The following is a 27833-nucleotide window of genomic DNA, read 5'->3' on the forward strand; positions in this document are numbered from 1 at the left end:
AAATGCGGCAATTGCTAACATGATTCGGACAGACTTAATCATAGATACGAGTGAGAAACTCTCGTCGTAGTCAACACCTTGAACTTGTCGAAAACCTTTTGTGACAATTCTAGCTTTGTAGATAGTAACACTACTATCCGTTTCCATCTTCCTCTTGAAGATCCATTTATTATCAATGGCTTGCCGATCCTCGGGCAAGTCCACCAAAGTCCACACTTTGTTCTCATACATGGATCCTATCTCAGATTTCATGGCCTCAAGCCATTTATCGGAATCTGGGCTCATCATCGCTTCCTCATAGTTCGTAGGTTCGTCATGGTCAAGTAATATGACCTCCAGAATAGGATTACCGTACCACTCTGGTGCGGATCTCACTCTGGTTTACCTACGAGATTCGGTAGTAACTTGATCTGAAGTTACATGATCATCATCATTAGCTTCCTCTCTAATTGGTGTAGTAGTCACAGGAACAGATTTCTGTGCTGAACTATTTTCCAATAAGGGAGAAGGTACAATTACCTTATCAAGTTTTCTACTTTCCTCCCACTCACTTCTTTCGAGAGAAACTCCTTCTCTAGAAAGGATCCATTCTTAGCAACGAATGTCTTGCCTTCGGATCTGTGATAGAAGGTGTACCCACTGTCTCCTTTGGGTATCCTATGAAGACATATTTCTCCGATTTGAGTTTGAGCTTATCGAGATGAAACTTTTTCACATAAGCATCGCAACTCCAAACTTTAAGAAACGACAGCTTAGGCTTCTTGCCAAACCATAGTTCACACGGTGTCGTCTCAACGGATTTAGATGGTGCCCTATTTAACGTGAATGCAGCTGTCTCTAATGCATAACCCCAAAACGATAGTGGTAGATCGGTAAGAGACATCATAGATCGCACTATATCTAATAAAGTATGGTTATGATGTTCGGACACACCATTACACTATGGTGTTTGAGGTGGCGTGAGTAGTGAAACTATTTCACATTGTTTTAATTGAAGGCCAAACTCGTAACTCAAATATTTTACCTCTGCGATCATATCGTAGAAACTTTTATTTTCTTGTCACGATGATTTTCCACTTCACTCTGAAATTCTTTGAACTGTTCAAATGTTTCGGACTTATGTTTCATCAAGTAGATATCCCCATATCTGCTCAAATCATCTGTGAAGGTCAAAAAAATAATGATACCTGCTGCAAGCCCTAATATACATACATCAATATGTATGATTTCCAACAAATCTGTTGCTTGCTTCATTGTTCCGGAGAACGGCGTTTTAGTCATCTTGCCCATAAGGCATGGTTCGCAAGCATCAAGTGATTCAAAAGGCCCATCAGCATGGAGTTTCTTCATGCGCTTTACACCAATATGACTTAAACGGCAGTGCCACAAATAAGTTGCACTATCATTATTAACTTTGCATCTTTTGGTTTCAATATTATGAATATGTGTATCACTACGATCGAGATCCAACGAACTTGTTTCATTGGGTGTATGACCATCGAAGGTTTTATTCATGTAAACAAAACAACAATTATTCTCTGGCTTTAATGAATAATCATATTGCAATAAACATGATCAAATCATATTCATGCTCAACGCAAAAACCAAATAACACATATTTAGGTTCAACACTAATCCCGAAAGTATAGGGGAGTGTGCGATGATGATCATATCAATCTTGGAACTACTTCCAACACACATCGTCACTTCATCCTTAACTAGTCTCTGTTTATTCTGCAACTCCTGTTTCGAGTTACTACTCTTAGCAACTGATCCAGTATCAAATACTGAGGGGTTGCTATAAACACTAGTAAAGTACACATCAATAACATGTATATCAAATATACTTTTGTTCACTTTGCCATCCTTCTTATCCGCCAAATACTTGGGGCAGTTCTGCTTCCAGTGACCAGTCCCTTTGCAGTAGAAGCACTTAGTCTCAGGCTTAGGACCAGAGTTGGGCTTCTTCACTTGAGCAGCAACTTGCTTGCCGTTCTTCTTGAAGTTCCCCTTCTTCCCTTTACCCTTTTCTTGAAACTAGTGGTCTTGTCAACCATCAACACTTGATGTTTTTCTTGATTTCTACCTTCATCGATTTCATCATCATGAAAAGCTCGGGAGTCGTTTTCGTCATCCCTTGCATACTATAGTTCATCACGAAGTTCTACTAACTTGGTGATGGTGATTAGAGAATTCTGTCAATCACTATCTTATTTGGAAGATTAACTCCCACTTGATTCAAGCGATTGTAGTACCCAGACAATCTGAGCACATGCTCACTAATTGAGCGATTCTCCTCCATCTTTTAGCTATAGAACTTGTTGGAGACTTCATATCTCTCAACTCGGGTATTTGCTTGAAATATTATCTTCAACTCCTGGAACATCTCATATGGTCCATGACGTTCAAAACGTCTTTGAAGTTCCGATTCTAAGCCATTAAGCATGGTGCACTAAACTATCAAGTAGTCATCATATTGAGCTAGCCAAGCGTTCATAACGTCTGCATTTGCTCCTGCAATAGGTATGTCACTTAGCGGTGCATCAAGGACATAATTCTTCTGTGCAGCAATGAGGATAAACCTCAGATCACAGATCCAATCCGCATCATTGCTACTAACATCTTTCAATACAATTTTCTCTAGGAACATATCAAAATAAACACAGGGAAGCAACAACGCGAGCTATTGATCTACAACATGATTTACAAAATACTACCAGGACTAAGTTCATGATAAATTTAAGTTCAATTAATCATATTACTTAAGAACTCCCACTTAGATAGACATCCCTCTAATCCTCTAAGTGATCACGTGATCCAAATCAACTAAATCATGCCCTATCATCACGTGAGATGAAGTAGTTTCATTGGTGAACATCACTATGTTGATCATATCTACTATATGATTCACGCTCGACCTTTTGGTCTCCGTGTTTCGAGGCCATATCTGTATATGCTTTGGCTCGTCAAGTATAACCTGAGTATTCTGCGTGTGCAACTGTTTTGCACTCGTTGTATTTGAATGTAGAGCCTATCACACCCGATCATCACGTGGTGTCTCAGCACGAAGAACTTTCGCAACGGTGCATACTCAGGGAGAACACTTCTTGATAATTAGTGAGAGATCATCTTAAAATGCTACAGTCAATCAAAGCAAGATAAGATGCATAAAAGATAAACATCACATGCAATCAATATAAGTGATATGATATGGCCATCATCATCTTGTGCTTGTGATCTCCATCTTCGAAGCACCGTCGTGATCACCATCGTAGCATCGTTGTCGTCTCGCCAATATTATGCTTCCACAACTATCGCTACCGCTTAGTGATAAAGTAAAGCATTACAGCGCAATCGCATTGCATACAATAAAGCGACAACCATATGGCTCCTGCCAGTTGCCGATAACTTGATTACAAAACATGATCATCTCATACAATAAAATTTAGCATCATGTCTTGACCATATCACATCACAACATGCCCTGCAAAAACAAGTTAGACGTCCTCTACTTTGTTGTTGCAAGTTTTACGTGGCTACTACGGGCTTAAGTAAGAACCAATCTTACCTACGCATCAAAACCACAATGATAGTTTGTCAAGTTGGTGTTGTTTTAACCTTCGCAAGGACCGGGCGTAGCCACACTCGGTTCAACTAAAGTTGGAGAAACTGTCACCCGCTAGCCACCTTTGTGCAAAGCACGTCGGGAGAACCGGTCTCGCGTAAGCGTACGCGTAATGTCGGTCCGTGCCGCTTCGTCCAACAATACCGCCGAACCAAAGTATGACATGCTGGTAAGCAGTATGACTTATATCGCCCACAACTCACTTGTGTTCTACTCGTGCATATAACATCGACACATAAAACCTAGGCTCTGATGCCACTGTTGGGGAACGTAGTAATTTCAAAAAAAATCTACGCACACGCAAGATCATGGTGATGCATAGCAACGAGATGGGAGAGTGTTGTCTACGTATTCTCGTAGACCGAAGCGGAAGCATTGATGCAACATAGAGGAAGTAGTCGTACATCTTCCTGGTCCAACCGATCCAAGCACCGTTACTCCGGTACCTCCGAGTTCTTGGCACACGTTCAGCTCGAATGACGCTCCCCGGGCTCCGATCCAGCAAAGCTTCAGGGAGGAGTTCCGTCAGCACGACGGCGTGGTGACGATCTTGATGTTCAACCGTCGCAGGGCTTCGCCTAAGCACTGCTACAATATGACCGAGGTGGAATATGGTGGAGGGGGCACCGCACACGGCTAAGGAACGATCACGAAGATCAACTTGTGTGTCTATGGGGTGCCCCCTGCCCCCGTATATAAAGGAGTGGAGGAGGGGAGGGCCGGCCCTCTCTATGGCGCGCCCTAGGGGAGTCCTACTCCCACCGGAGTAGGATTCCCCCTTTCCTAGTCCAACTAGGAGTCCTTCCATGTAGCAAGAGTAGGAGACAAGGAAGGGGAAGGGAGAAGGGAAGGAAGGAGGGGGCGCAGCTCCTCCCCCTAGTCCAATTCGGACTAGGCCTTGGGGGGGGGGGGCGCGGCCTGCCCTAGGCAGCCCCTCTCTCTTTCCCGTATGGCCCAATAAGGCCCAATACTTCTCCCCCCGTATTCCCGTAACTCCCCGGTACTCCGAAAAATACCTGAATCACTCGGAACCTTTCCGATGTCCGAATATAGTCGTCCAATATATCGATCTTTACGTCTCGACCATTTCGAGACTCCTCGTCATGTCCCCGATCTCATTCGGGACTCCGAACTCCTTCGGTATATCAAAACTCATAAATTCATAATATAACTGTCATCGAAACCTTAAGCGTGCGGACCCTACGGTTCGAGAACAATGTAGACATGACCGAGACACGTCTCCGGTCAATAACCAATAGCAGGACCTGGATGCCCATATTGGCTCCTACATATTCTACGAAGATCTTTATCGGTCAGACCGCATAACAACATACGTTGTTCCCTTTGTTATCAGTATGTTACTTGCCTGAGATTCGATCGTCGGTATCCAATACCTAGTTCAATCTCGTTACCGTCAAGTCTCTTTACTCGTTCCGTAATACATCATCTCGCAACTAACTCATTAGTTGCAATGCTTGCAAGGCTTAAGTGATGTGCATTACCGAGAGGGCCCAGAGATACCTCTCCCACATTCGGAGTGACAAATCCTAATCTCGAAATACGCCAACCCAACATGTACCTTTGGAGACACCTGTAGAGCTCCTTTATAATCACTCAGTTACGTTGTGACGTTTGGTAGCACACAAAGTGTTCCTCCGGCAAACGGGAGTTGCATAATCTCATAGTCATAGGATCATGTATAAGTCATGAAGAAAGCAATAGCAACATACTAAACGATCGGGTGCTAAGCTAATGGAATGGGTCATGTCAATCAGATCATTCAACTAATGATGTGATCTCGTTAATCAAATAACAACTCTTTGTCCATGGTTAGGAAACATAACCATCTTTGATTAACGAGCTAGTCAAGTAGAGGCATACTAGTGACACTCTGTTTGTCTATGTATTCACACATGTATTATGTTTCCAGTTAATACAATTCTAGCATGAATAATAAACATTTATCATGATATAAGGAAATAAATAATAACTTTATTATTGCCTCTAGGGCATATTTCCTTCATATAGCTATTGGTACGGCCGCTTTATTATGGTCGATCTGGAGAACAAGAAATAAATCTTGCTTTCAAGGTTCTTTACCTAATGATCCTACTGATATTATCTTCTCCTTATGTTCCGTGTTGGATTCGTGGGGTGTGCTACAGAAATGAGGAGTGCAAAAAACTCTTAAGGAAGTGACCAAGAGGTTGGCCCAGATAGCGAGGGACGTCTTCAAGCGTGCTTACGACTGGGGGCCTGCTGTACGGAGGCTCTGTTGATCAAGTGGTGATAGATGTAGCATTTGCGATGATCTCTCTTGTTCTTTTGCTATAGCACCCTGTAGGTGCAGAGTTTGGTATCTCAGGTTGTAGTGAGTTATTTCACCTGATGCAAAAATGAAGCTTTTTTGTTGATGAGCTTCAAGATGTTGTAGCATCTTGTAGGTGCAGATGAAGTGCCTCAAGATGTAGGAGTAGTTTTTTTTCATGATGCATATGTTAGGCATCGAAAGAAGTTGAGTCTGTATGAAACTTGATTCGTATGCTGTGGCTCTATTTTCGTAATGAAAATGGGGGCCGTGTGGCTCCTCTGATTGAAAAAAAAAACTTAAGGCAGAAGATTAGATGGAGATAGCAGGCGCGGTCTTACATAGAATAGAGATAGTGAACCAAACAGGCAAGCCGGCCGGCCGGAGATGCATCATTGGCAGGTTGATGATGTTGTACAGATAGGATGTGCATGAGGCTGCCCGTAATGGGTAGTATCATACGTTAGGCCCCTCCCAATGCTCCACCTTGTACAGGTGCTAAGCCTTCCACGTAGGCAAAAAATCTGATGTGGCATGTTATTTAAGAGGAGAGAGATGAGTGTGGTGACCCTAGGAAGAAACAACGCTAAGCGCGTGAACCTAGGCAAAACATTTAAAGGAAGGAAGCCCACCAATACATGAAGAGCTTTAGTTGCTAAATCATTAAATAAAGCAAGCTTAGCAACCATAAGATAAGGCTGGTCACAATGGGCAAGAACATAATCTAGTAACTTACACACTTCCCTAGACTATGTTACTACCTCCATAGTGGGTAGGAACATCTATGTAGTGTCATGCAACAATGTATTTATTAGGTTATAGACTCATTGTTTCTTGGAGTGTGTGATGTTCCGGTAACTTAGCTAGTTACCACAAGCACCTCTCTCTTCATTAAATATGTGCCACATAAGCAAAGTTGTATTGGAGTGTGTGATGTTACTCCTAAGTTCCTCCCCACTGTGACCAGCCTAAGCACCTATGCATTGGGGAGTATAGTTGCTAAGCTATTTAATGTGTTTAGCACCTCATCTAAGCACCCATGCATTGGCAGGAGCCTTAGTATCATGCACATGATACTAAGGTATGATACTACCTCCGTAATGTATAGTATCATATACTAGTATCTTAAGTGATCTTATTTATTGTCATGCATGACATAGTAGCATAGCATTTATTATGATACGGTATCATGATATGATATTCAACTCTCTCTTAATTTCCTCATTTAATTCCATGTCACCTCAGTAAAATAGTCTACTAGTTGGCATGCATGATACTAGCTATGATACTCCCATTACGACTAGCTTGAGGTGTTGGATTGAGGAGAAAAGAGGAGCTAGCAATGGGAGGGCGGGCAGGGAAGTTTATAGAGGGGGGTGCCGGCCATCGTATTTTTGAAAAGGAGGGGAGGCGTCATATGGGGGGTCGATCCGCGTGATGGATCGAAGCATGTTGGAAACGAGGGAGAGGCGGCGCTGCCTTGGTTTGGGAGACGATTCATGGGGCGCCTGATTTCAAGGGACAATTAAAGGATCCAGCCCATCCATCGGGAGGTTGACTGGTTTTCTACCTCAAATCATATTGTTAGTGTTCCCTCGAATTACGCTTGTTAGGTAGGCACCTACGTGGGATGGGATTGTTCACACCAATTATAGTGTATTTCCGTTCCCTCAAAAAAATAGTGTATTTCCTAATTACTATTCATGGTCGACATCCAACTTATCTTCTTTTTCTTTTTATGCAAAGAAGATCCTATGGATTTTAGCAGAACACATACAGGGGAAACGTCAAGAACAACAACAGTTGTCCCACAGAAAGATAAAAAGACCCTGCAACCAACTACCTAGACAGGGTCTTCATCGCCGCCGCCGAGATCTGTCGTAGAACTCCCACTAAATTGTCTGAAAAAAACCTAAAGTAGACAGCAGCAGCTTGTTTGCTTCCACGTACCCTGGATGAACTGATGATGCACTTTTTCTTTTGCTAGACTGGGGGTGTTTGTTTCCTAAGACTTTTTTGTGTAGAGACTATAAAAAATCCCTCTTAGGGACTTTTTTACCAAACGGGAGGAACTTTTTAGGACTAAACTAGGCATTTGGGACTAAATGAAGAAGACTCTCAAGGAGAGTCTTTTTTGGAACTTTTTGGGACTTTTCCAACAATGCCCCTCCATGCATTCAATGGCCCGCCATCCCTTGATATTGTTTGATTGTTATTTTTCTATATACTAGGGGCAACATGATCATTTAATAACCTCCAGGAAGGGATTAGGAACTTTTTAGTCTCTGGAAACAAACAGGGAGGGACTTTTTAGGACTAGAGACTTTTTAGTTGGGACTAGAAAAAGTCCTAGAACTTATGAACCAAACAGGGCCTGGAACTTGAGTGATGAAGCAGCAAACTGTTACGGGACAGGATGCTAAAATCCACCACCACCATCAATCAATCAGGTTGGAAACCAAAACTATCACCATATGCATGTTTGCCAACCGAAACTTACACTCCCTCCGTCTGCATGTTTTAGTGTGACTAGGAAACATGCCCGTGCGTTGCAACGGGAGAAAAAAATAACTCAATTTTAGTAAAAGAAAATGGTTCAAGACCCCACACAGGTACATGCCCACCATTTCAACACGGCAGAGAAGCATTAATAGCATAAACCATGAATATGAAATATTACTAAAGCTTAATTTCCCAAATATGGTTTAATAGTGCCAACAATAGTTACAAAGGCATGCATTGTTTTCCACTATAGAGATAGCTATAGAGTATCAACTTCTAGTGTGGATTTTCTAACTTGTAGTTGTATTTTTTACATGATCTTCCTTGGTCTTTGTACCCAAATATCACTATGTTTCTGGGAAAAGGAAATCAAAAACTCAAATGTGTAGTTATGTTTTTTTCATGTAGAGCATACATGTTTTGATTGTTTGAACCAATTTTTTAAAAGATGTTTTGATTGTTTGCACCTAATTTTATTTTTTAAAAAGAGAAAATATACTCAAATTGTTGCTCCAAACAACAATTTTGTGAGTGCCCGTGAGTTTTATACCATTTTATGTGGGTGTTCGGCTTGGCTCCCATCCCCATCGGTATATGTTCATGTTCTTGCAAACATCGGTAGCCGGTGGTAATTGCTGACGCAGATGGTGGTATGTGTGCATGGCGTGGTGGTCTTGGCTCCCACTCGCCGCCGACCATGCTTCTTGATAGATTGGTCCTGGAGTATTCCTATTCCTATCCTCCTGAAGCTAGTGTTTATCAGGTGTCGTTGGAGGAACAATCTGAGAAGCATGGCGTGCTTCCTCGTCGGCCGAGTCCACACATGGTTATTCCTCTTTCTATATTTTGCCAGCAACATACACAGTGTGTTTTTCTAATTGAAATTAATCGATGTGCTTGCGGGAACTACGGGAGTATTTTTTCCGTGATGGAAATAAATTCGTGAGTTTTTCCTTGTGTACACGACTTGACCATCTACTATTTCTTTGTGTATATTCGTCATTTGACCAAACTTGCCCATCTTCTATAGATTCCTTTCAGACTTGGAATGAACCGCGTTCAGCTAGCTCTGAGGCATAGGGATCCATGTACATTTGTTTTGAATAAAAATCAAATTCTTCCATCATGACCAAATCTTATAAGGTCTTGGATTAAGCACATTTAAATTTATCGAGGGGAAATATCCTCACTTCAAAACTCGACTGGAATTTTCCTCACTTGTTTTAGTTCTCTGTTTATTTCTAAATTAAAAATTCATAAAAAATAGCAGAGAGAGAGAGAGAGAGAGAGGGGGAGGAGCAGCCCAGTTGCCTAGGCGGCCTAGAAAAGGGCCCATCACATGTTTTATTCATCTCCTCTGTCGATCCACCAGCGCGCCGGCGACCTCTTGTTTCCCTCTCCCTCGCTCGTCTCTAACCTCTCTCTCCCTCGTTGCTTCGCAGGTTCAAGCTCGTCGTCCTCGGCCCCGGGCTGCATCAGGTCCGCGCGCCGCCATCCCCGCTTCGCTGGACCTTCACCGCGCCAATCCAGTCGCCCCGTCGCGCCCCTGCCATCTCCCTTGCCGTCTCTTTCTTCTCTGATTTTTTCTTCAGGCAAGAGCAGAGCCTCCTTCAAGCTCGTCGCCTCCTACGTGGATCCGTTCGCCCTCGCTTCGTTCCCGGATCAGGCGCGATCCGGCCGGGAAGAGCCCCGCCGCTGCAACCTCCTACCTCGCTGTCGGCCTGGTGCAGTTTTGTCCCCTCGCTCGGCTCGTCCGCCTCCCCCGCAAGATCCCTCTGTTTTCTTCTTCATTAATTCGTTCGATTCTTGAGGCAGCATCTCCCGCTCGATTAATTCCTTCTTTGACCAACTCCTTCGACGCTGCTTGTTGTCGTCAACTCACAAACACATTTAAACTGATGGGACTCTCGACATGTAAACGATGTGGGACTATCTATTAGTCACAATTTTTTTTTGGAAAAACACCGGCTAGAACATCTGACCCAGACGGGCTGAGGCCCAAGTGGCAACACATCAGCCACATGAAACGATGGCAAGGCAAGGCGAGGCTCAGGTAAAAAGCGCGACGTGGTTTCCCGAATTAGTACCACCTCGCTTATATGTTTTAAATTCAAACTGAAAGCGTAAATTCACAGAAAGAAAGCGTATTGTGACGGTGAAACCAACAAAGTCAATCTATGCTTTATTATTAGGGAGAGATATACATACGTATCTAGGTACGGAGGTAATAGTCAGTTGGGACAACTTCTTCCCAACACTCACAGCTCCTAGCATCAGTATATTCAAGATGCCCCACCCATTCCCACTAAATTTACAGTGTATCATAGTTATGTTATATCACAAGGGACGGATAATGAGTATGGTGATCCGTCAAACATACACAAATCTAAATAAGTTAGAGCTGAAATAGAATATCTTTGTACATAACCAACTTAACTTGTTCTTCCGCATCATTACAAATATATAACAGGAAGAATTTCTTTCTTTCTAAAAGCCAGCCACTACTCTTATATCTTTTACATACATAAATACATACATACACATTACTGTTGGACATGGATACATGTATGACCCATCTCATCACACACAAAAAAAGCATTTTCTTGATCCAGGCTGCGAGAAATTTTAGAAGAATACCAATGTTATAACTCAGATATCATATCACATATGAGAGCAACTAGTTCAATGCATCTACCGTAAGCAACATGTTCCACAACAAAAATCAACACAGCAAGCAAGCTATCATCCGCTTCTCATTCATAACTCTGAAAAACATGACAAACTAACTAATCCCTCATGGTGGCCTCGGGCTTCAGCATGACGACTTCCGTCCTTCTTCAGTCAGACAAAGCCAAGAGCCAGCAGCACTCGAATACAAAACAAGCAGGCAGCAACACAAGAACCCATCAATCATGCCCTCGCTGGAACAGATGATCCACACCACACCATCCATCCATCTTCTCGCCCTCCTGTGGCTGAGGGTCCATGCCACTGCCTGGGCAGAGAGAGAGAGAGAGAAGATTAATCTGTGGCCAAGTTACAAGCTCCAATGTATGACAATAAAGAATGTATCACATGTTCCCAAATACGGTACACATGTAAATTACAGTGAATAAGTCATGCATCCTATCCATGTAGTTTGCACACATCGGATCTACATGCATGCTAGCTTCATCAACATGGAAAGCACTGCACCAGGTCACTTGTTTACTACGAATGTTAATGACATGAAAAAGGAGTCAATATGCTCTTTGGCATGTTACAATCCGATGACAGCCATAGCAAAAGTCTAATATTCAAGCAGCCATAATGATGCTATTGCCCATATTTTTCTGCTACCCTGCAACAGACGTTTCAGTTACTTATCTCTATTTCAAATCCAAATGCCGATATTGTAATGGTCGGTTGTCGATTCCATGTGATTAACACATCAGGAGGGATGATGACAAATAGAAGTACAAGTGTTTAAACAACGGTGCACTTGGAAATACAAAAAAAATGCATCTGGGATGCATCAAGCAATGATGGAAATGGAGTGAGAAAAGGAAGACTCGCGAAGCACTGTTCAAGATCCATCTCATCGGTATCGTCACTAGTTTCCTATTACAAAACAGACTCTAGTCTATTAGCACTCTCCAGAAGCACCATGGAAAGCAAACCTAATTCATAAATATTGGTTTGTGTTTCCAGTACACACGACTCATGTGTGCGGAATCAAGAATCAAGATTCTCATACCTTTTGCGCAAAAAGGTTATATAGTGCAGCAGAGGAAAATGCAAAAGCTTGATCTGGAATGCATCTCATTGGGGTAGAGATAAATATGAATGAAACAAAGACTCACCATGCACTGTTCAAGATGCATCTCACCGGTATCCTCACTAGGCCGGGGTTTATCCTCCTTTTCAGGAAAAAGACCAACAACCTTGCTAGTCTCAAAGTTTGATTATCCTATATAGATATCACATACTATGGAAAGCAAACCTAATTTTTAATTATTTGTTTTTTCCTATTAAAAAAACAACTGATATGCAACTTATCAAGAATCAGGATGCTTATATATTTTGAGCCAAAAGGTCATACAGCAATGCACAAAGAAAAACAAACACCAGATCTGGGATGCATCGAGCAAAGATGGAGTAGGGAGTGAGAAAAGGAAGACTCACCATGCACCGTTCAAGATGCATTTCATTGGTAGGACCTCATATACTCAGATATTTGCCGACATCCATAAGCTCTATGAGTTCAGCAATCGCGGTGCTGCCTGGTTTCTCAAGCACTTCTTCTACTCGGTCATTCGTCGACGTTGCTCTTGAGCATTTCGAGCTCCCTCGCCCTGCAACAACCATGACTTACAGGTCATTCTTTTCCCCTTTAGCAATGATCCCTGTAAACATTCAAAGAACCAGGTGAGGTGATGCTCTAATGAGCACAAACAAGACAGAAAAAAGATGATAACAAAATAAGTAAGAAGAGGTTCACGGATCTTTACATTGTACTCCCTCTGTAAGTTATCTAAATGCTCTTATATTTATTTACAGAGGGAGTACAACAGTTTAACAAGGACCCATGGGTTGGAAATAACCAAAAAAAACATCTACAATAGTCTAACAGGGACCAAGCTTCAGTTCAAGCATTGAAAATTTGCTCTCAACTAAACTCAAGACCTATAAATCATTGCCAGATCACAAATATATACAACCTTTCAAAGCCACAATCTTTAGCCAATCAAAACCCTGTTAGAATTGTTGTATAGGGATAGAACTTGTTGTTTAAACTTGTACTTCATCTCTATCTTCTTCTTTCTCCCGTAGCTCTCCTCTCTATATCTTCTGTAACGATCGAACTCTACAACTTGTACGCCAAGGCTTATGCCATATATATACAGATGCGGCCCGAGACAAAGGGTTCAACGCTTTCCAACCTATTTTACATGGTAGTCAGAGCCTCTTCCTCATAGATCAAAGATCGCATCTAGCTACCTCCCTAAAAGCGCATCAAGCCTCCTCCTTCGATTGAGATCATGTCCACCACCGCCGCCGCATCGCTGTCCGACACCTCGGGCGCGCTCACCACCACCTCGTCCTCCGCCTTCGCACCATCCTCATCCAGCACCACCGCGGGGTCCCTCGGATCGCCACCACAGGAGAAGCTCACGAGGGGAAACTTCCTCTTCTGAAAGGCCATTGTGCTGCCTCAGATCAAAGGCGCTCATATGGAACACCACCTCGACGGGAAGAGCCCGCCACCGCCGGCCACCCTCACCATTACCAAGGACGGCAAGGAGGAACAGATCTTCAACTATGCCCGATCCCTCTGGTACGCACAACAGCAGCAACTACAAGGGTATCTGATGGGATCTCTCTCCCGCGATATCCTCGCACAGGTCGCGACGTTGCAGACGCCGGCCGAAGTCTTGAGTGCCATCCATGCCATGTTTGTCGCCCAGAGCCAAGCCCAAGCCATAAACACCCGCATCGAGCTCACTAACCTAAAAAAAGGTAACATGACCATGGCTGAATATCTTGGCAGGATCAAAAGTCTCACCGATGAAGTCGCGTGCACTGCCGCGGCTCTCTCCGACCCGGAAATCGTCTCCAAGATCCTCGCTGGTTTGGACATGGAGTACAATCCGGTCGCCTCCTCACTTGCTGCTCGTGTGGAACCCATCACCGTCCAGGAGCTGTACAGCCAGCTACTCAGCTTCGACGCTCGCCTCACCCTTATTCATGGCAGCGATCTACGGCAGTCCTCGGCCAACTCTGCTGCTCGTGGCCGCGGCCGTGGGCGCGGTCACCAGGGCAGAACCGTGGCGGCGGCCGCGGATGCGGTGCCCCTCAGGGTGACGGCGCTCGCTCTGGTGGAGGCTATGGCTACAACAACTCCAACAGCAGTGGCGGCGGCGGCGGCTTCAACCCCAACAATAGCCGCCGTCCTGCCGCCCCACGTCCTCGTCCCCGATGCCAGCTCTGCAAGAAACCCGGCCATGCGGTCATGGATTGCTGGCACCGCTACTATGAGAATTTTGTCCCTGACACTCGTCATGTTGCTGCTGCCATGCGCGAACAAGCAGGAGAAGGCGTCTAGTACGTTGACTTTGGTGCCACCGATCATGTCACCAATGAACTAGAGCAACTTGCTCTTCGCGAGAGGTACCATGGCGCCGATCAGATCCATACTACAAGTGGAGGAGGTATGGAAATTTGCCACATTGGTCAAGCTTCAATTAATTCCCCTAACCTTAAACGTGATCTCATTCTTAAGGATGTCCTTCATGTTCCACAAGCTGATAAAAATCTTGCATCCATGTCTCGTCTAGCCACCGATAATAATGTTTTCTTTGAAACTCATCCTCGTTATTTTTTCATCAAGGATCGGGCAACGAGGGAACTTCTCCATCACGGTAGATGCACTGGGGGTCTCTACCCCATCACATCCGGAGCACTTAGCCGCCGGCGTCGTCAAGTCTATTCCGTCATCAAACCCTCTCTAGAAAGGTGGCATCAACGACTAGGACATCCATCCTCAGTTATAGTGAAACAAGTAGTTAATAAAGACAAACTCCCTTTTTCACAAAGTTCCCTTAGTGAGTCTATTTGTGAAGCTTGTCAGTGTGCCAAGAGTCACCCCCTTCCATATCCCAAGTCTTATAGTGTTTCTCATGCTCCTTTAGAGCTTATTTTTAGTGATGTTTGGGGCCATTCCCGAGATTCTTTTGGAAGAAAAAAAATATTATGTGAGTTTCATTGATGACTACAGCAAGTTTACTTGGATTTATCTACTCAAGTATAAGTCTGAAGTCTTTTCTATCTTTCAAGAATTCTAGAAACTTGTTGAAAGACAATTTGATAGGAAAATTTTGTCAGTCCAAAGTGACTGGGGAGGGGAGTATGAAAAACTTAACTCTTTCTTCCGGAGCATTGGCATTGCTCATCATGTGTCATGTCCTCACACACATCAACAGAATGGCTCTGCCGAGCACAAACATCGCCACATAGTCGAAGTTGGCCTCTCCCTTCTAGCTCATGCTTCCATGCCTCTCAAATATTGGGATGAAGCATTTATTGCCGCCACTTATCTTATCAATAGGCTTCCTAGCAAAGTCATTGGCAACTCTACTCCATTAGAGCGCTTGTACCATCAAAAACCTGATTACAACTATCTTAGAATTTTTGGGTGTGCATGCTATCCCAATTTGCGTCCTTACAACCACCATAAGCTTGAGTTCTGATCCACTCAGTGTGTTTTCCTAGGATACAGCAATCTCCATAAAGGGTATAAGTGCCTTGAAGTTTCTACCGGACGCATCTATATTTCTCGTGATGTTGTTTTTGATGAGACACTTTTTCCTTTTGCCAAACTTCATCCTAATGCGGGAGCTTTACTTCGTGCTAAAATTGCACTCTTATATGATTCCGATGCACCTTCTGATCACGGGGGAGAATTAACTAGACTTGATCATGTGCAAAAATCCACAAGAAATTCTGATTCTGTTGCAGTTTCTACTAATCCAAACTGTGATTTCATGTGTGAGGAAACAAACAAGGGCGGCGCGGAACACAATGCAGATCTGGCTGACAACACAATCCCAGGTGGATCCATGCACTCAGCCTGCCACTGTCAGCGCACGATCCCAGGGCGATCCGCTCATGGGCCTGGACTCACGTGGGCAGGCGGCCGACCGTGCAGCCAGGGCGGAGCCCACTGGTCCTAACGCGTCGCCTCGTGCCACGTCTCCGCGCGTCGAGCCACCCGCCAGCCCATGTGTGGAAAGGGGTGAATCCCCAGTTGCCACGTCACCGCGGGCCTCCTCAGCCGCCAACCACAGGCATGTGACTGGCCCCAAAGTGGCCAGCCACGGCTGCGCGCCTGGGTCCCCGACCGGCAGGGCGTCAGATCCCGCCTCGGATCAGGAGCCGACAGATTCGCTCCCTGTCTTGAATAAAGAACCGGCTGGATCTTCTGTGGCCAATACAACTTCACCAAGATCGCGTGTTCCATCACCCACAACGGCTGTTCCTGTGCCTTCTACGACTTCTCTTCGGCAAACAAGGTCCCGGTCAGGTATTGTCAAAGAAAAACAGTACAATGATGGTACTATAAGGTACTCCCTCCGGTCCTTTTTACTCTGCATATTAGAATTCTATGAAGTCCAACTTCACAATGTTTGACCATATTTATATGAAAAAATATCAACATCTATCATGCTAAAGTTATATAATATGAAACTTTAAGTCATGACACATCTAGTGGTATTGATTTCAGATTGTGAATGTTGACACTTTTTTCTATAAAGTTAGTCAAACTTTACGAAGCTTGACTTCAGTCAAATCTTATATGCGAACTAAAAAGGACCGGAGGGAGTATGACAAAATTAAACGAGCCTTTCTTACCACTACCGGTGAACCAATTCATTTGCATGATGCCCTTGCTAATAAGGATTGGAAGGAAGCCATGGACAATGAATATGATGCACTTATGAAAAATAAAACTTAGCACTTGGTACCACCAAAACATGGAGACAATGTTATTGGTTGTAAGTGGGTATACAAGATAAAAAGAAAGTCTGATGGAAGCATAGACAGGTATAAGGCTCGATTAGTTGCCAAAGGTTTTAAGCAAAGGTTTGGAGTTGACTATGAAGATATCTTTAGCCCTGTTGTTAAGTCTGCCACTATTCGACTTGTTCTGTCTATTGCTATTTCCAGAGGTTGGAGCTTAAGACAGCTAGATGTTCGGAACGCGTTTCTTCATGGTGTTCTTTTAAGAAGAAGTGTTCATGAGGCAACCACCAGGCTATGAGGATCACAGCACACCACAGAATGTCTGTAAGTTGGATAAAGCATTATAGGCTTGAAACAAGCACCAAGAGCTTGGTATTCCAGATTGAGCATGCAGTTGCAACACCTTGGGTTCATACCATCCAAGGCAGGTACCTCATTGTTCTTCTTTAGAAAAGGCAATGTTACTATTTTTGTGCTTGTTTATGTTGATGATATAATTGTTGCTAGTTCAAGTGCAGAAGCTACTACTTGCTTGCTTAAGGATTTAAAGTTGGAGTTTGCCCTCAAAGACTTGGGTGACCTTCATTATTTTCTTGGAATAGAAGTGAAGAAAATTAAAGATGGCATACTTCTCTCACAAGAAAAATATACCACTGATATTCTCAGAAGGGTGGGTTTGGAAAATTGCAAGCCGGTTAGTACACCAATTTCTACCTTAGAAATGCTTACAGCAGAAAGTGGAGAAGCTCTTGCACCAGTTGATGCAACAAATTATAGGAGTGTTGTAGGTGCTTTGCAATATTTAACTCTTACTCGTCCTGATATTTCCTACTCAGTAAACAAGGTATGTCAATATTTGCATGCACCTAGAAATGCTCATTGGACTGCAGTTAAGAGAATTCTAAGGTATCTTAAGTACTCAGAAGGTCTTGGACTTCAAATTACCAAGTCCTCCTCTCTTCTTGTAACTGCTTATTCAGATGCAGTCTGGGCGGGATGTGCTGATGATAGAAGATCTACAGGTGGTTTTGCTATTTTTCTGGGAACAAATCTTGTGTCATGGAGCGCAAGAAAACATGCCACTGTCTCAAGATCAAGTACAAAGGCTGAATATAAAGCCTTGGCTAATGCTATAGCTAAAGTAATGTGGATTCAGACACTTCTTTATGAGCTTGGCATTAAAGCACCTCAGGCTGCGAGACTATGGTGTGATAATATTGGTGCAACCTATCTCTCAGCCAATCCAGTTTTTCATGCAAGAACAAAATACATTGAGGTTGACTTTCATTTTGTCAGAGAAAGAGTGGCTCGGAAGTTGCTTGAAATCAAGTTCATTCCTACAGGAGATCAGCTTGCAGATGGGTTTACAAAGCCGCTTACTTTGAGAAGATTGGAAAAGTTTACATACAATCTCAACCTTGGCAAAGCTCATTGAGGTTCAGATTGAGGGGGAGTGTTAGAATTGTTGTATAGGGATAGGACTTGTTGTTTAAACTTGTACTTCATCTCTATCTCTTCTTCTCTCTCCCGTAGCTATCCTCTCTATATCTTCTGTAACGATCAAACTCTACAACTTGTACGCCAAGGCTTATGCCATATATATACATATGCGGCCCGAGACAAAGGGTTCAACGCTTTCCAACCTATTTTACAAACCCTACAACACTGGCTACTTAGAAAAAAATCCCATAGTGAAAACGCTCGCTTTGATTAACTCGATCAGTCCTTTTGCAACCAAGCAGGACTGTAGGAGTTGCTTCATGTTTAAACCCAAACTTTTATGGATGATATTTGGGTTTCATTGGAATGAACTGGGCTGGGGCTTTTCATCCAAAACCAAATGAGATTACATACAAGGGCAAGACTGCGTAGCTTTACAGACACACAAGGACTTAACAAGATCAACTAGCTAACACTGAACCGTACTGCTGGAATCAATTGAGACAGCATCACAAGCATGCTATGGACTTGACAGGAAGGGAAAGGAAGGAGAGGAGGCATACCTTAGCCGTCTAGGATCTACAGTCCAACGGCAGGGGCCCGAAGATGCAGTCGGAGGCCGAGGTGACTAGCAGAGTGCCTGCATCAACAAGCAACGGATCCCAGCTCGACACCTTCAAGGCCGACCGCAACACCGTGCTCTAAAATAATCTGGAGGTTACATTGTCGTCATCAGCAATACCAATGACTCGCCTTTCCAAGGAAGTTGAGGTTGTACAATGTTATATAACCTCAAAGAATCTGCTCCAGAATAGTTTGGAGGTTAAATGACCTGGAAGAAAAAAGGGAAAGAAAATTAGAAAAAAAAATCACAGGAAACTCCATATGAGCTACTAAAATACTAGCACTTACACATAAACTGATTTACTCCTAAGACTTCATTGATCATAAACACACCAAGGGCCTCATGTGTGCCATAAAATATACACATAGAGATAAGCAACTCCACATCGGCACATAAACCTATTGTTGACAGTATGAACCTCAAACTAAACCATGAATGATGGTGTCAAATCTAAGAGAACATCGCAAAGCCTAAGACAAAGCAGTAGCAATTTCCGGATTCTCTGTCATAAAAGAGATGATAACCATGATTCGGCAAGCATAATCATCGCAGTGAATCCGCGAGCAACCCGAACACCAGACAAAGGGCCAAATCTTGACACCAACAACAAGTACAAGTTATATCATCATTGCTCCCGAAGCTAACCTATGTTGTGCAGCAAATTTCATAAAGTTGTTAACTAGCATTTCTTATTGACAGTAAACTCAATGGCATCAACAACAAACAATGGGTCAAACTTTCTTTATTTTAAAAGCCAACAACAATAACAACAGCAAGAAAACCTACGTAAAAGCCAAGGTAGAAATAAATAACATGAACCATTTTCTTCATTTTAAGCATTTGAGAACCATGAATTCATCACATTTGTTATTCTCGGAACCGAAACAACAAGGAATAAAAAAGGATCGAGGTTGTACTCGAGCCAAAGGTGTGGACTGTGAACCATGCCAGACAAAATGTCATCTCTCTGAGGTGATTGTTTTAATTTTCCTAATTCTTAGTGAATCCAGTACAACAGGGAAATATTACCACTTTGACCAAAAATAATGACCAAACCAAGCACGAGGGAGAATCCACATCAGAAGACCATGCATTGCAACAACAGAAAAAGAACTAAGCAGCAGCAATGCCTCTTTCAGAACGCCTCTTTAAGCAGCACCCATACAGAACCACCATACCATCCACTGGTGCCAACGCCATAGCAAAATAACTACATACTATAGTTCAGCATCTCAGTCTCAGATTCTCAGGACACAGCTAAATAGGCAAGGCAGTTCGCCGAGATCAAAAACTTATTATTGGCATCATCATCGCGTAGGTCCATGTGCGGTAAGTAAAAACATGGAGTGCGGGACTGACCAACGTCCATAGATCCCAATTAGTCAATGACCTCCTTTGTCTTGTTGGGCTTACCAGCCCAGGGCGCTCAGGTCAGCGCGGGTGCCTGCCAGGATGGTGTAAGTCGGTTGACACGCCTGCAGATGCTGACGCCTTCGAACCGCTTCAATGTTGCTTGCTCTACAATGCTGGACCCTGCAAGAATTTAGAGCAACTCTCCTTAGCTTCAAGACCCACAGAAGATATATACTGGAGTATCTCAGCTTAGGAAGCTAACATAGGATCCATTGGCCATGTAAAACTTTGTTAATAATGCTGCTAATTTGTTGTACACGACATCACAAGAATTTACTTTTGTTGTCTGTTTTCATGAGCCACACAGAACATGCATAGTAGTATATTTGAATTTAGTAATCTAAATAATACACATTGATTGGAAATTTAACAAGGACCCATGGGTTGGAAATAACCAAAAAAAACTTCTGTAATAGTCTAAAAAGGACCAAGCATCAGTTCAAGCATTGAAAATAACCAAAAAAAACTTCTGCAGTAGTCTAAAAAGGACCAAGCTTCAGCTCAAGCATTGAAAATTTGCTCTCGACTAAACTTGAGACCTATAAATCATTGCCAGATCGCAAATATATACAACCTTTCAAAGCCACAATCTTTAGCCAATCGAAACACTACAACACTAGCTACTTAGAAAAAAATCCCACAGTGAAAACGCTTGCTCTGATTAACTCGATCAGTCCTTCTGCAACCAAGAAGGACTGCAGGAGTTGCTTCATGTTGAAACCTGAACTTTCATGGATGATATTTGGGTTTCATTGGAATAAAATGGGCTGGGGCTTTTCATCCAAAACCAAAAGAGATTACATACAAGGGCAAGACTGCGTAGCTTTACGGAGACACAAGAACTTAACAAGAGCAACTATCAAACATTGAACTGTACTGATGGAATCAACTGAGACAGCATCACAAGCAGGCTAGACTTGGCAGGAAGGGCAAGGAAGGAGAATAGGCATACCTCAGCCGTCTAGGATCTACAGTCTGCCGGCACGGGGCCCGAAGATACCGCCGGAGGCCGAGGTGACTAGCAGTCCGCCTGCATCAACAAGCAACAGATCCCAGCTCGACACCGTCAAGGCCCACCGCAAGACCGTGCTCTAAAATAATCTGGAGGTTACATTGTCGTCATCAGCAATATCAATGACTCGCCTTTCCGAGGAAGCCGAGGTCGTACAATGCTGCATAACCTCAAAGAATCTGCTCTAGAATAGTCTGGAGGTTACATGACCTGGAAGAAAAAGGTGAAACAAAATTAGAAGAAAAATCACAGGAAACTCCATATGAGCTTTAGAATACTCGCACTTACACATAAACTGATTTACGCCTAATACTACCTTGATCATAAACACACCAAGGGCACCATGTGTGCCATAAAATATACACAGAGATAAGCAACTACACATCGGCACATAAACCTATTCTCGACAGTTTGAACCTCAACCTAAACCATGAATGATGGTGTCAAATCTAAGTGCATCTTGAACATCGCAAAGCCTAAGCCAAAATAGTACTCCCTCCATCCGGAAAAGCTTGTCCCTCAAATGAATGTATCTAGCACCAAGTTAGTGCTAGATACATCCATTTGAGGAACAAGCTTGTGACAAGTTTTTTCAGATGGAGTGACTAGCAATTTCCAAATTCTCTGGCACAAAAGAGATGATAACCATGATATTCAGCCAGCATAATCATAGCAGTGACTCCACGAGCAACCCGAACACCAAACAAAGGGCCAAATCTTGACACCAATAGCAAGTACAAGTCATCATCATTGCTCCTGAGACTAAACTATGAAGTGCATCAAATTTGAGTTGTTAACTAGCATTCCTTCTTGACAGCAACCTCAGTGGCACCAACAACAATGGGTCAAACTTTATTTATTTTAAACAACAACAACAACAACAACAACAACAACAACAGCAACGGCAACAGCAACAGCAACAACAACAGCAACAGCAACAGCAACAGCAACAACAATAGCAACAGCAACAGCAACAGCAACAGCAACAGCAGCAACAATAACAACAACAGCAACAGCAACAACAACAGCAACAGCAACAACAACAGCAACAGCAAGAAAACCTACGTAAAAGCCATGGTAGAAATAAATAGCATCAACCATTTTCTTGATTTTAAGCATTTGAGAACCATGATTTCATCACATTTGTTATTCTCGGAACTGAAACAGCAAGGAATAAAAAAGGATTGAAATAGGTTGTAGTCAAGCCAAAGGTGTGGACTATGAAGTGTGAACCATGCAAAACAAAATGTCATCTCTCTGAGTTGATTGTTTTGCTTTTCCTAATTCTTAGTGAATCGAGTACAACAGGGAAAATTGACCACTTCGACAAAAGATATTGACCAAACCAAGCACGAGGGAGAATCCACATTAGATGACCATGCATTGCAACAATAGCAAAACAACTAAGCATCAGCAATGCCTCTTTAAGCAGCAGCAAAAGCACCACCATACCATCCACAGGTGCCAACCGCCATAGCAAAACAACTACATACTATAGTTCAGCATCTCAGTCTCAGATTCTCAGGACACGGCTAAATAGGCAAGACAGTTCACCGACATCAAAAACTATTATCAGCATCATCATCGCGTAGGTCCATGTGCAGTAAGTAAAAACATGGGGGAGCGGGATTGACCAACGTCCATAGACCCATATTAGTCGACGAAATCCTCCGTCTTGTTGGGCTTCGACAGGAGGTACCAGCCCAGGGCGCACAGGACGTTGTAGTTTCATGTTCTTGTCGGTTGATACGCTTGCAGATGCTGATGCATTTGAACTGCTTCCCATGTTGGACAGAGCTTGCTCTCCTGTGTTGGGACCCTGCAAGAATTTAGATCAACTCTCATTATCTTCACGACCCACAAAAGAATATATTGGAGTATCTCAGCTTAGGAAGCTAAAATATAGGATCCATTGGGCATGTAAAACTTTGTTAATAAGGGTGCTAATTTGTTGTACACCACATCACAAGAATTTACTTTTGTTGTCAGTTTTCATGAGCCACACAGAACATGCATTGTAGTATATTTCAACTTAGAAAGCTAAAGCATACAGATTGATTGGAAATTTATAATATTGTTCACTCCTAGGATGATTTGGAAACACCGTATCGACTGTGTCTTCAACCGAGGACGACCCTCGGTGAGTGACCTGCTTACGAAGATCAAGGATGAGGCCGCCCTTTGGGATCACTAGTGCAGAACCGGGCAATAGCACCGGTTCGTAAGGCACTTTAGTCCCGGTTCGGTAACCGACACTAAAGTGTGGGCAATAAAGGTCCCCCCCCCCCTTTAGTACCGGTTCAGCATGAACCGGTGCTAATGGGCAACCATGTGGCACGAGCCAGCTCCGGGGGCAGGGAGCCCTTTAGTACTGGTTGGTGACACCAACCGGTATTAAAAGGTTGGGGGGGGGGGTTGGGTTTATGATTTCTTTTTCATTTAATTTTGTGTTTTCCATTTAATTCTTTTTCGTTTGCTAGTATTTTACGATGCTACATATTGTACACGTTATGCATATATATAAATGAATTTCTAGTAGAACGGATCATATATATTCTGCTAATATTAGCAGAATAACTATTGTGCACACCACTTCCGCACTACACGCTGAACGCAAGTGCACTGCATCTTCTTTATGTTGGGCACTGCAATGCTTCACGGGAGAACTGCTTCATTTTCCGGTGTTCCGCCCGCGTGTTCTATGTGGAATCGGGTGTCGCGGGATGATTCAGTTTGTGTCTGCATCTCATTTTAGCTTTATTCTTTCTAATTTACAGGAAAATATACTAGAGTGCTTGCAAATTGAGGGATTTGGCGGACGAGCTTTCTCTGTTCGTTCGTGTTCGCGTCAGGTGCGATTTTTTTGTGCTCGAATGTTGTTATTTAGTAGGAATTGTTTGATTGCGTTTGTTTTAATCGGTCCGTTCACTCTATAATTTGTTAATTTTTAGGAGTTAGTTTTCAATTTCTTGCTATTTTGGTTGTGCGGGCGGGTGAGCTTCGTCCGCTCCTCTGTTCTTGTTGATTTTTTTGATTTTTGCCCGTCCACGCGTGTTTGAATATTGTAATTACTGTTGCTATAGGTTTGAATTCATTGTATTGCGGGTATAATTGTCATTTTTGAATCGCGGTTATTAAATGAAAGGTGATGCTGTTCGTCAAGTTGCCATGTCTTCCATGTAAATTTTTGCTGGTGTATTTTTCGATAGTTTAGTGGCTGTACAATTTTTAGGCGAGTTATGGAAGTGCGAGTGAAATTGACACCTCTATCAGTCTATCACATTGTCTGTACTTTCAGTGCTTTAATTTTATTTGTTGTAGTCGCAACATACGTTGTAGTGCACTGCATTTGGTAGCGTACTTCGTTGTAGCTGTATTACAGTGGTTATGGCTGTTTATGAGATTTCTCCTTTTCTTAAACTACATTCTGTGTTCTAGATGACTGCATAATATGCATTTCTGTACTGCATTAGCAGTGTTGTTAATTTTCTATTCTGCTATTAGAATGGATGGTCCATGATACGCTTGTGTTAGCTGAATAGTTATTATAAGATTTTTTAACTGCATACTATGATAATTGTTTTTGAACATCGTATGTTAAGTGCAAAGTTTCTACCATTTGCATTTCCTTGTTACTGTTTCAGATGGCTGCTTTTTTTAATTATTAGTACCACACTATGTGTTCGAGAGAACTGCATTACTGCCAATAGCAACTTTGTCTAAAAAGGATGATAAAATGACGTAGTTGAGGTTGCATACTTTAAATAGGCATCGTTCAAATTGTTTGTTGGACATAATTTTAAAAGCATACTGAAGTAAATATGCCCGAGAGGCAATAATAAAGTTATTATTTATTTCCTTATATCATGATAAAGGTTTATTATTCATGCTAGAATTGTATTAACCGGAAACATAATACATGTGTGAATACATAGACAAACAGAGTGTCACTAGTATGCCTCTACTTGACTAGCTCGTTAATCAAAGATGGTTATGTTTCCTAACCATGGACAAAGAGTTGTCATTTGATTAACGAGATCACATCATTAGTTGAATGATCTGATTGACATGACCCATTCCATTAGCTTAGCACCCGATCGTTTAGTATGTTGCTATTGCTTTCTTCATGACTTATACATGTTCCTATAACTATGAGATTACGTAACTCCCGTGTGCCGGAGGAACACTTTGTGTGCTACCAAATGTCACAACGTAACTGGGTGATTATAAAGGTGCTCTACATATGTCTCCAAAGGTACATGTTGGGTTGACGTATTTCGAGATTAGGATTTGTCACTCCGATCGTCGGAGAGGTATCTCTGGGCCCTCTCAGTAATGCACATCACTTAAGCCTTGCAAGCATTGCAACTAATGAGTTAGTTGCGGGATGATGTATTACAGAACGAGTAAAGAGACTTGCCGGTAACGAGATTGAACTAGGTATTGGATACCGACGATCGAATCTCGGGCAAGTAACATACCGATGACAAAGGGAACAACGTATGTTGTTATGCGGTCTGACCGATAAAGATCTTCATAGAATATGTAGGAACCAATATGGGCATCCAGGTCCCGCTATTGGTTATTGACCGGAGACGTGTCTCGGTCATGTCTACATTGTTCTCGAACCCGTAGGGTCCGCACGCTTAAGGTTTCGATGACAGTTATATTATGAGTTTATACGTTTTGATGTACCGAAGGTTGTTCGGATTCCCGGATGTGACCACGGACATGACGAGGAGTCTCGAAATGGTCGAGACATAAAGATTGATATATTGGAAGCCTATGTTTGGATATGGGAAGTGTTCCGGGTGAAATCGGGATTTTACCGGAGTACCGGGAGGTTACCGGAACCCCCCGGGAGATATATGGGCCTTAGTGGGCCTTAGTGGAAAAGAGAAGAGGCAGGCAGAGATGGGCCGCGCGCCCCTCCCCTCGCTTGGTCCGAATATGACAAGGAGAAGGGGTCGGCCCCCTTTCCTCTTTTCCCCCCTCCGCGAATCCTATTCCAACTAGGATTGGGGGGGATCCTACTCCCGGAGGGAGTAGGACACCTCCTGGCGCGCCTCTCCAAGGCCGGCCGCACCCCCCCTTGAGCCTTTATATACGGAGGCAGGGGCACCCCAGAGGAACACAAGTTGATCCACGTGATCATATTCTTAGCCGTGTGCGGCGCCCCCTGCCACCATAGTCCTCGATAATATTGTAGCGGTGCTTAGGCGAAGCCCTGCGACGGTAGTACATCAAGATCGTCACCACGCCGTCGTGCTGATGGAACTCTTCCCTGATACTTTGCTGGATCGGAGTCCGGGGATCGTCATCGAGCTGAACGTGTGCTAGAACTGGAGGTGCCGTAGTTTCGGTGCTTGATCGGTCGGGCCGTGAAGACGTACGACTACATCAACCGCGTTGTGCTAACGCTTCCGCTGTCGGTCTACAAGGGTACGTAGATCACACTCTCCCCTCTTGTTTCTATGCATCACCATGATCTTGCGTGTGCGTAGGAAATTTTTTGAAATTACTACGTTCCCCAACAGTGGCATCCGAGCCTAGGTTTTATGTGTTGATGTTATATGCACGAGTAGAACACAAGTGAGTTGTGGGCGATATAAGTCATACTGCTTACCAGCATGTCATACTTTGGTTCGGCGGTATTGTTGGATGAAGCGGCCCGGACAGACATTACGCGTATGCTTATGCGAGACCGGTTCTCCCGACGTGCTTTGCACATAGGTGGCTTGCGGGTGACAGTTTCTCCAACTTTAGTTGAACCGAGTGTGGCTACGCCCGGTCCTTGCGAAGGTTAAAACAACACCAACTTGACAAACTATCGTTGTGGTTTTGATGCGTAGGTAAGATTGGTTCTTGCTTAAGCCCGTAGCAGCCACGTAAAACTTGCAACAACAAAGTAGAGGACGTCTAAATTGTTTTTGCAGGGCATGTTGTGATGTGATATGGTCAAGAGATGATGCTAAATTTTATTGTATGAGATGATCATGTTTTGTAACCGAGTTATCGGCAACTGGCAGGAGCCATATGGTTGTCGCTTTATTGTATGCAATGCAATCGCACTGTAATGCTTTACTTTATCACTAAGCGGTAGCGATAGTCGTGGAAGCATAAGATTGGCGAGACGACAACGATGCTACGATGGAGATCAAGGTGTCGCGCCGGTGACGATGGTGATCATGACAGGTGCTTCGGAGATGGAGATCACAAGCACAAGATGATGATGGCCATATCATATCACTTATATTGATTGCATGTGATGTTTATCTTTTATGCATCTTATCTTGCTTTGATTGACGGTAGCATTATAAGATGATCTCTCACTAAATTATCAAGATAAAAGTGTTCTCCCTGAGTATGCACCGTTGCAACAGTTCGTCGTGCCCAGACACCACGT

The 27833-nt window shown here is 43.2% G+C and overlaps 1 pseudogene; it reads left to right on the forward strand.

The window, feature by feature from the left end:
• Window positions 1-14027: 14027 nt before the first annotated feature.
• Window positions 14028-14138, forward strand: LOC119319817 (annotated as a pseudogene).
• The last annotated feature ends 13695 nt before the right edge of the window (window positions 14139-27833 follow it).

Source organism: Triticum dicoccoides, chromosome 6A (assembly GCF_002162155.2).
Source record: "Triticum dicoccoides isolate Atlit2015 ecotype Zavitan chromosome 6A, WEW_v2.0, whole genome shotgun sequence".
NCBI lineage: Eukaryota > Viridiplantae > Streptophyta > Magnoliopsida > Poales > Poaceae > Triticum > Triticum dicoccoides.